Genomic DNA, 9,438 nt, shown 5'->3' with positions numbered 1-9,438 from the left:
AGACTCTTTCTTTGGCTTTCTCCTCTAAAGGGGTTATTAAGACTCCTAAGCAGGGCTGTCATCAGAGACTGTGTGCCAGCTGGTGACTAGGAGTCCCCGGCAGAGCCAGTCTAGACTTCCTGGTCCAGCCTTAAAAGCCAAAGAACTTATCTCCTACATGGTACTTTGAGGGGTCCACCCCGGAGATGTAATTTCTGGGCTGTTCCAGGGAAGGGCCTGGGGCTGAGGATCCTGAAAGAGGTGGTTGTCTAATGGCCTGAATGAGGGTTCCACTAGCTCGTCCCGGCAGCACTCACACTGACCCGCCATGGTTGTCACATCTCCCTAGAGCCCTGTTTGCTGGGAAAACCCTGCCCTAAAAAATTGGAAACAACAAAATGTTCCTGGGTTATTTATAAATGAAACCCAGCCCCTGTTGGCTATGTATGGATGCTTGGTTTCTCCAAGGACTTGAAGGACTGGCAAAAGTGATCTCCCTCACTAGGCTCAGGTGGGTGGAAATTAGTTTCCCCAATTTCATGGAGTTGGCCCCTAGGTCCTGGGCAGCTTTCATATCTAGTAATGCTCCAAATTGTGAACATGTCCTTTCTTTCCTTTTTGTTTTTTGTGTAAGGTAGTTTCTGTTCGGTGGGAAAGTTTCATAAACCGTGAGTGAACCATTTCACTTTTGGTTTCTCCTCTTTCACTTTCTGTCTGTTTTTGTCTGGGTCCCCAGCAAAAGACTGAAGAAGGCTTCAGATATTTTCCTTTATCTCAAAAATGATGCCCATCTCCCACTCCTTCAAATTCACAGACATACACTGCCAAACCCTGCCTTGGGTGCCACCAGGTCTCTTCAGAGACTGCTCCCAGCTACACAAGGGGGTTACCTGCTTTCCCTCAAAGCAGTCTGCTCAAGCCCCTAACAGCCTGGTCTAGAGAAACATGTGTCTACAACGCCCCTAAAAACAACTTAAAAAAAAAAAAAAGAAAAATGGAGTTTTTCTCCAAATATGGTGGAAGAATCAGGCTGAGAAAAGCCCAGAACATATAGGTTTGTCCCTGGGATGAGGAATAGTTCATTCTTTCCACTGAGCAAGTTTGCACATAAGCAGAGTTTACATTCCTTGCAATCATGAGGGATAGATTTGGCCAGCAGATGGGAGGGCTGTTGGGCTCCAGAGGCCTCTGCAGGTGTCAGGCAGGAGCTGGAATGTGGTCTGGCTTGGAGGTGACAGAGTATCAGGGCTGCTTAGGGTCTCTGCTTTCAGATCCCAATGAGCAAAATTGCGAGGCCCGGGGATGCTTAGTGGCCTGCTTCAAGTCACCCAGGTTGAACGAGAAGCAGGGCTTTGAAATCTTAACACTGTGCTCTTTCCACACTCAAACCATTTGAAGTTGCAGGGTCAGGCTGGTGGCAAACCAAGCACGAGGGTTTTAAGAGTCTCTTTCCCAGGTACAGGCCGGAGTGAACTCTGCCCTGAAGCAGCAGCTCCTTCTCTGCAGCGAGGGGGTTCCACATGTGACCACATAGTGCTTTGCAGAGCTGAGCTGCAGAGGCCTCTGAGCACCTCTGGTAGAAACTCTACGGCAGGGCTGGAGGAGGCCACTCACTGCTGGGCTTCCAAACGTGTGTCTCAGTTCCTGTGGCCTCTGGCCCCATCTTGCGGGGGCTGTTGGGGCGGGAGCTGCAGGTGAACACAGGGTGCAGTCTTTACCTAAACTCCCTGGAGAGCTCAGGTGCCATCCCAGCCCTGCCCTCCAAGCCTTTGCTGTGGACACATTGCATCTGGGGACTTCTGGGGAAGTGATTTATTATCTGGCACGTTTATTATCTGGCCTTCTATAGTGATACCATCAGGGGTCCCTTGGCAGGGTTTTGGATCTCCCCTTACTGTGAGGGAAATGGTGGGTGTAACCCCAATGTCCCTGTGGTCTCGGAAGCTGAGCGTACACACGAGGCATACGGATGTTGCTGCCTGAGTGACCACAATCCTAGCCCCACGAGTGGGAGTGCAGTCCCTTGCCTTTCTCACATCTCTCCCATGCATGTTCCTCTGCTCCTCTCCCTCACCGTGGCCTCTATTCCCTGTTCCCCCATGACCAGGCACTGCCCTGAGCCTCACCATGGGGCTCACAGGCTGGGGGCTGGAGAATAATTCCGTCCCCAGTCGTGTGTCACCCTCAGCTGCCAGGGCACAGAGACCAATGCATTTTTCACAAGCCCAGCCCCTCACACCCATATCTAGGTGGGGTTCAGATATTGTGCCCCAGGTCACCCTCCAGCTCCTTCCACTGACCTAACACCTCCTTCTTCCCTCTCCCAAGTTAGTCTCCACCCAGGTGGCTCTGAGCTTGGTGGGCCAAGCCGCTGCCCCAGCCCACCTGCCCTGCCAACAGTCTCTCACTTCCCTTTTGGCCCAGCTGGAACATTCCCCTGACTTCATCCTGACCTTGAGTACAGGCAGTGGGGATGGGTCATCTGAAAAGGACCGGAAGTGGCAGAGATGAGAGGGCTCATGTGTACCCAAGCTCTGTGCTCATGCCGAGAAGTACATGTTGGGCTTTCTCAAAGGGCAGGAATGCAACAGAACCTTCCCCAGAGCTGAGGTCAAGCTTCCACCACCTGCTTATCCAGCCTGGCCTGCTACCCCTGGGTCCCAAGACCTCCCCTTGAAAAACCTTTGGTAATTGTGGTAGGCAGAATTCTAAGATGTCCCCAAAATTCTCCACCCTGGTGTACATACCCGGTATAATGCCTGGGACTGTGAATTTGATGGGTTTACTCCTGTGATAGGTCATGTTCGATGACACAGTTAACTTTAGATTATCAGAGTGGCCTGACCTCATCGCATGAGCTATTTAAAAGCAGTTTTCTTTGGCTGGTGGCAGAGGAAGTCAGAGATTCAAAGCACAAGGATTCGATGTGCCGTTGTTGACTTGAAGATGGAGGGTGACCACGTGGAGAAGAATGTGGGTGGCCTCTAGGAGACTAGAGCAGCCCCCAGCTGACAACCAGCAAGGAAACGGGGCCCTCACTCCTATAGGTGCAAGGCCTGAATCCGGCCAATCCCTGCCAACTAATAAGAATGAGTGTGGAAGCAGATGCCTCCCAGGGTCCCCAGATGAGAACTCAGCCTGGCTACCACCTGATTCCAGCATTCAAGACTCTGGACTTCTGACCTACGGAACCATGAGCTAATAAATGACTGTTGTTTTAAGCCACTTATTGTGGTCATTTGTTGTGTGGAATAGAAGGCCACTACAACAACGGATTTGTCTTTTTGTCAATCAACAATTTATTTGGCAAAACCTGGCAACAGGAGAGAAAAAAAGGAAACTAGAGTGATTGTGGTGTACTGTAACTGGGAAAGCAGATTTCAATACGGATGCAACTTGATCTGGCCACACACACACACACACACACACACACACACACACTACCAGCCACTATTGAGAGAGAGTGTAGCATAAGGGCCAAGTACACTGTTAAGTTCTAGTCCTTCTGACTCTGTGATTTTTAGCAAGACTCAGGGTCTCTGGGACCAGCTGTAAAATGGGGCTAAAGAAAGCTACCTCCTAGGATTAAATGTTAATGTATAGATGCCCAGGACAGCAAAGTCAGCTAACTCGAGCGGTTACAGGAAATGTCTACAGGGGTATTCTTGCGACAAAGGAACTGGGGCAATTTTGGTTTACTTCTCTATATTGTCCAAATTTTATATGATAGACTGAATTTAATTTTCTGAATTAGGGGAGAAGAAGGAAAAAATGCTGAAGGACATTCTACAAAACAACTGGCCAGTACTCTTCAAAAATTTTAAGGTCTTGAAAAAACAAAGTAAGGCTGAGGATGGTTCCAGATGAAAGACTGAAGATCCCTGACAACCAAATGTGAGGCATGGTCCCAGTTCATTGGGACAATCAGAGACCCTAGAAAGTGGACGGCATATCAGATCACAGCATTGCATCAATGTTGCTAGGCTTAAGTCTGGTAACTGTACTGCAGTTGTGTAAGAAATGTCATTTTTCTTAGGACATATATATTGAAATACCTAAGAGTGAAGGAGCATGACCTTTGTAACTTACTGTCAAGTCGTTCAGAAAAAATGCGTGTGTGAACGTGTGTAAGAGAGAAAGAGAGAGGGAGAGGAAGAGAGGGGAAGCAAAGGTGGCAAAAGGTCAACTATTGATGAATCTGAGTGAAAGGTATGTGGATATTCATTGTAATTTTCTTGCAGCTTTTCTGAAGATTTCCTAATTGTTGAAAACAAAAAGGCCTGTAATAGCCCCCCCCCCCCCCCCAGCTTCAGGCACTGTGTGGCCTGATTACATTTGCTACCTCATGACCTAGCAGGGCCTAAGTCCATTTACAGTCAAATGGATGAATCAACTGGATTCTGTTCCTACAAGGGCAGTGAATGAACGTGAGCAAACTACAGCTCCAGAAACTACCTGGAGACAGCCCGACACAACTGCAGGACTCCGCTTTTATAATAAACTACAACTCCAGGCAAGTGAACATATTCTGTTTTGGGCTGCGTACCTAGGTGGTAAACCGCAGAGAAAGGTGAGGAAGTGGTTACAGTAAAGGTCAGCATTGTGCTTCCGGGGAGGGGTCACCTGCGAGGACACACTGGGGCGCTCTGCAGCGCAGAGATTTTCTTTTTCTTAACTTGAGTGGTAGTTACCCAGACTCATTTTATAGTTATTCAAATATACACTATACATTTATGTTTTATACACACGTAACAGCTGTAAATGTCCCACCAGAAACCTACGCGCGCGCGGAGCACCTGGGATCCGCAGTTGCGTGTAGGGCGCTGTGGGTACCCGGCAGGTCTGGAGCGGTCGGGGAGGGGTCGGGGCGCAGGGCAAGGAGGGAGGGATGGCTGCGGGATCAGAGCGGGGGAGGAGTCGGGGGGAAGGTGGCGGGGAAAGGATCGACCTCGCCCAGCTCTGGCGGGATGCGATCCGGGGCGCCCCCTGCTGGTGGCCGCAGGGAGTAAGGGTTTCAGGAGAGTTGGCTCTCCGGCCCACCAGTGCCTACTCCTTTCTGCACCATTGTCCCTGTCACTCCTTCCCCTCCCAGTGCTCCCGACCTCTTCCCGGGCTTCACCTCAGCAAAAGCTGAACTTAAACTCACCTTTCTCAAGGTGCCTTTTCCGATCAAATCTCCCCAACTCTGACCACTCCTTCCCCCATCGTCCTTTCTTTGAGGTTGGAACACAGTTAATTTGAGTGTACACCCCGACGACGGCCAGGTGGCATCACAGTGTTTCACAAATGTGTGGCGCGGTGATGAAGACGTTGGCTGGCATTTACCGAGGACCTCTAACCTGTGAGCACTGTGCTGACCACTCCAGGCATCTGCTGCCCCCCTCCCCCCAAGCAGCTTCATTTACACCACGTGGTCAGTCCTTAAGCATGTATTTATTAAGCACCTACTCTGAGCCATTCTCTGAGGCTAGAGGAAACAAAAAATCAGTGGCCACTGTCCCCAGGGATTCACAGGCTAGTGGGAATAGCCAAGTGCTGGTGACATGGTGTAATGAAAGCTCTAGGAGAGGCCACAGAGAATCGTGGGAACCAGCGAGCTGGGGAGAGCAGGAAGTGGGCTCTGGTAATGAGCAGGCAGGTGTCCTGGAGGTCTGGAGACGGGTGGGAGCAGGATCCAAGCTCGGAAAGATGTGCACAGGCCCAGGGCCTGTAGGGAAAAGACCTCAGATCAACAGTGATCAAGAAACCAGTCAGAGGGAGTTGGGTCTACCTTGCACAAGCTGGGACATGGTCTCTGAGAGCTGTCAGAGACTGTAGAGGCAGATGGAGTGGGAAACCCAGAGCAAGCCAGCACTCTAGGCCTGGGGCCTGACAGCCCCAAGAGGGTCAGAGTTCAAGTCCCCTCCATCTGGCCAGTGTACGGTGAATACCTACTAGGTTGGAGCTGCCCAACCAGGAAGGATGAGTGAGTCCTGGACTTTACCCTCAAGAAGTCTGGGACCAGCACAAGGATTAAGATAAGCTCACAGAGCTCTCAACCCTGCACAAGATAAGGAGATAAGGAGGCCAAGGAAGGGGAGTAGATCCTTCAGAGTCATGGGAGGGACATCTTAGCTGGGCGGCAGCAGTGGGGACGGGGGCCCAGGGATCTGGAGCTGACAAGGCAGTGAGAGCAAAGCTGCACATGGGAAAGGGTGAGGCAGTCATAGCGACCAGAGCAGGCGGCCAAATGCCTGTCAGCCACATAGAGTCCTCAGAGGGAGAAGGTCCCACTTGCTCTGTGACTTTAGCAAGATGCTCATCCTTTCTGAGCCTGTGTCTTCATCTCCCAAATAAGTTTCTGACAGTTACCTCACAAGGTTGCCGAGATGATTCCAGGTGATTGATGGATACAAGCACCCAGCCTGCAGAAAGGGCTCAAGAACCAGTTCCTGTTATTAAGCAATTTGGGCTTTATTCCTAGGTCTGTGTTTCCAGTGTTTAAATTCTAATTTTTTAGCAGCAGAAACCATTTTATTCAAATGAAAATGTTCCCACAACCTCATTTGATAAAAAACTGGCAGGCGTGAGGCTATTGTGGGAAGGTGGTACAGGGGTGGGGGCTGCAGTCCTGTCCACTCGGCTGCCTCCCCCGCTCCCACCACAGCTGGGCCTGGGCAGCCTGGGGTTGGGAATGTGCTTCAGGGAGATGAGACAGGCATGAGGAGAAAGGGGCAAGAGGAGGGGGAGGCTCAGGTTCCCTATCCTGGGGGGCTCCAGCACAGACTCCAACTGTGGCCTTGGCTCCCCTTGGCCACACCCAGGGTTGGTGGTTCTTCCTCAGGGTGTAAGATGGAGGCTCAGGATCTGTTTAAACATTTATTGAGCACACACTTGGGCTTGGCTTGGGCTGGGGCTGAGCTCATAGCTGGTGAGGAGAACAGAAATACTGGGAGAATGCAGTACTTGGGGGAAGCACAGGGTGCTGGGCGTGCCTGGATGGGCACTTACGATCAAGCAGGCTTTAAGAAGGCTTCCTGGAAGCAGCAAATACTTGGACAGAGCTTGGTTAGTAAGAGTGAGCCTGGCCAAAAAAAAAAAAAAAAAAAAAAAATGCTGGGAAGGGTGTTCCAGGCAGAGGGAACAGCATGGAAAAAGCACAGAGGCATGCCACAGGGGAGTGGGTATAGGTGGGGACTTAAAGCAGATCATACTCACAAGAGGGAAATGGAAAGGTGGGAATGAGACAGGAGGGAGCTGCTCCTTGAGTGATGCACCGTGGTAGCAAGTCTTCATTGCCCACTGGATACCACCAGCCCTACCCCTTCCCCTGCAGGTCCTCGAGGCTGGCATTGAGGCGAACATACCTGTGACCTATGGAATTGGCAGCCAGAGGGGAGACAAGAGCACTGGCTGTCAATTCATAGGTCAGAGCCCTGTGCACTCGGTCTTGGCAGCCTGCCGACAGCCCACCACCCTTCGTCATCCTGGGCCTGGGAGAATGGCCGTGGAGGTCCCTGCTGGCCTGCTGGGCAGCAGCTGCCTCTCCTCCTCCATGGGCACTGGCCCCCACCCCAGATAACAGCAGCCCCACTGGAACTAGTGGGCACTTCCACATGGAGTTGCTGTTACAGGGGGTGGGAGCCCACTGGAGGCCTGGGCCCTGCCCGCCTGGCATCTCCCCTTGGGCAGAAGTCTGGGGAGTACAGCATGTCCACCCACCTGGGCCCCTGGGTCCTCATGGCCCCAGGTCCATGGTCTTTTTATTGAGGCTCCTTATCATCCAGGGCCCACACCTGGAGTCTGATGCCAGCACTCCTTCTCTGGGCGAAGTCCAGTCTCAACCCCAGATCTGCTCGTAAAGCCGGGAGTGGCTCCAATTTACGGCTCCTGGGCAGCCTTTGCCCGCTCTGTCACCCCACACCCTCTCTCCCCAAGTTCCTTGTTTCCTCGTTTCTTTCCCAACCAGAGCTGGGTCCCACGTTCAGGTTTGGCTGCTGCAGCCTCCGCTGTCTGTCCTTTGCCCACCCTTACTGCTGCAGTCCCAGGGCCGAGGGACAATGAGGGACAGCTGGGCATCTGTCTCAGGGGACCTCTGAATGCCCAGACTCCCCACATACAAAGCTGGAGATGAGATGGAAAGAGAAAAGGGTGGTGGGAGAAGGGGAGACAGAGGAAGTGGGAGAGTGGGGCAGAGAGGCCAAGAGAAGAGTGGGCAGGCCAAGAACTGGAAAGGGACAGAGGAATGTGGGGAGGGGAAGAACAGGGGAAGAACAGGGAATTGGGAAAGATGCTGATACACAAATCTGCTGCAGAATGCTCTTGCGGGGCTATAAGCAGCCGGCTGTCTGGAAGAGCACTTAACACCTCGTGGCCTGAGAGCCAGAGTCCTGGGAGCTGGGTGACCTTGAGCAAGTGGGTTAACTGAGCCACTGCTGGTTCCTTATATGCAAATAAGGACTTGTGAGGCTATCCTGTACACTGGCCTGCACTGGTGAGAAGCCACCCTCCCTTCAACTTTTGGGTCTGTCCCCCCACTGGGGAGAGGAAGGAGCTGCTGGCTGGGGTCCCTGAGATGGCTTAGGGGCCCTGGGGGAACAGATGTTTCTCCTGCAAAGTGTGTTCTCATCCCCTCCAGGCTCTGGCCCAACAGACTTCAGTGATAAGTCACAATGCCAGTCCTGCTGAGGCCTAGGGGATATTCTGGAGACCCCAAAGCTTCTGGAGAGGAAGAGGAGCTGGGACTCTGAGCTTTTGGAATGGACTTGGGCCATGTTTCCCTATCCCAGCAGTGGAAACTGGCCCTGAGAGGCAAAGAAGCCTGCCCAAGGTCACAGAGCAGGGCCTTGGGATCCATCCTGCCTGGCAACCTCCCTGAAGTGGTATCCTCCCTTTTGGGATGCAGTCAAGGTGAGATGGGGTAGGAGTCCTCTGCCTGGGAGGAGGGGCCTGTGAATGATGACACCTCAGCTGGTGACCCCAACCCCCACCCCAGAAGCCCAGCAGGCCCTTCCAAAGTCACCTGGGTAAGATCAAGTACCTAGTTTGGCAGAGGCGGAGGCAGCGGCAGCAGCAGAGATGCTACCACCCCATCAGGAGTCTTGACCTCCTCATCCCACAGGTGGAAACTGAGGCCCAGGGGCTGGAAGGGACTTGTTTGGGTCACCCTGTGGTTACCTAGGCCCCTTCCTTTCTTCCTCAGAAGGGCTGGACTCAGGAGCATCCGGGGGCAGAGGGGCTGCAGGGTAGTGACCCCCCAGGGAAGGCTCTTACCTGGGTGCTTGGCTGGTCCTCGGGGCATGAGGAAGTTGGGACACCCTGGGCTCAGTGCCTTTTGAGCCGTTGGCCCAGCCCCTGGCAGCAGTTAATGATTATCCTGCCGCCTGTCAATACCGATCACAAGTGCGGTTCGAAGGGCATGAAACCCTGGACTGTGCTCGGGCAGGGTGGGGCGGTTCCAGGAAGCATCAGGCTGGGCCC

General features: G+C 52.7%; 1 long non-coding RNA gene across 5 annotated transcripts; it reads right to left on the bottom strand.

Moving 5' to 3' along the window:
• Nucleotides 1-5,392: 5,392 nt before the first annotated feature.
• On the bottom strand, nucleotides 5,393-9,293 carry LOC105102630 (uncharacterized). 5 transcript variants are annotated; one of them, XR_010383307.1, is made up of 5 exons: nucleotides 9,232-9,286; nucleotides 7,177-7,332; nucleotides 6,970-7,042; nucleotides 6,331-6,410; nucleotides 5,393-5,686 (listed from the first exon to the last, which is right to left on the bottom strand). It is a non-coding gene; the product is annotated as an uncharacterized LOC105102630 (long non-coding RNA). The 5 variants fall into 5 exon arrangements; XR_010383308.1 differs by having other exon boundaries at nucleotides 6,331-6,395; XR_010383310.1 differs by lacking the exon at nucleotides 7,177-7,332.
• Between the last annotated feature and the right edge of the window lie 145 nt (nucleotides 9,294-9,438).

The sequence above is a fragment of the Camelus dromedarius genome, chromosome 12 (genome assembly GCF_036321535.1).
Source record: "Camelus dromedarius isolate mCamDro1 chromosome 12, mCamDro1.pat, whole genome shotgun sequence".
Lineage (NCBI taxonomy): Eukaryota > Metazoa > Chordata > Mammalia > Artiodactyla > Camelidae > Camelus > Camelus dromedarius.
The sequence above is the reverse complement of the archived record's forward strand: the minus strand, read 5'-3'. Positions and strand labels throughout refer to the sequence as shown.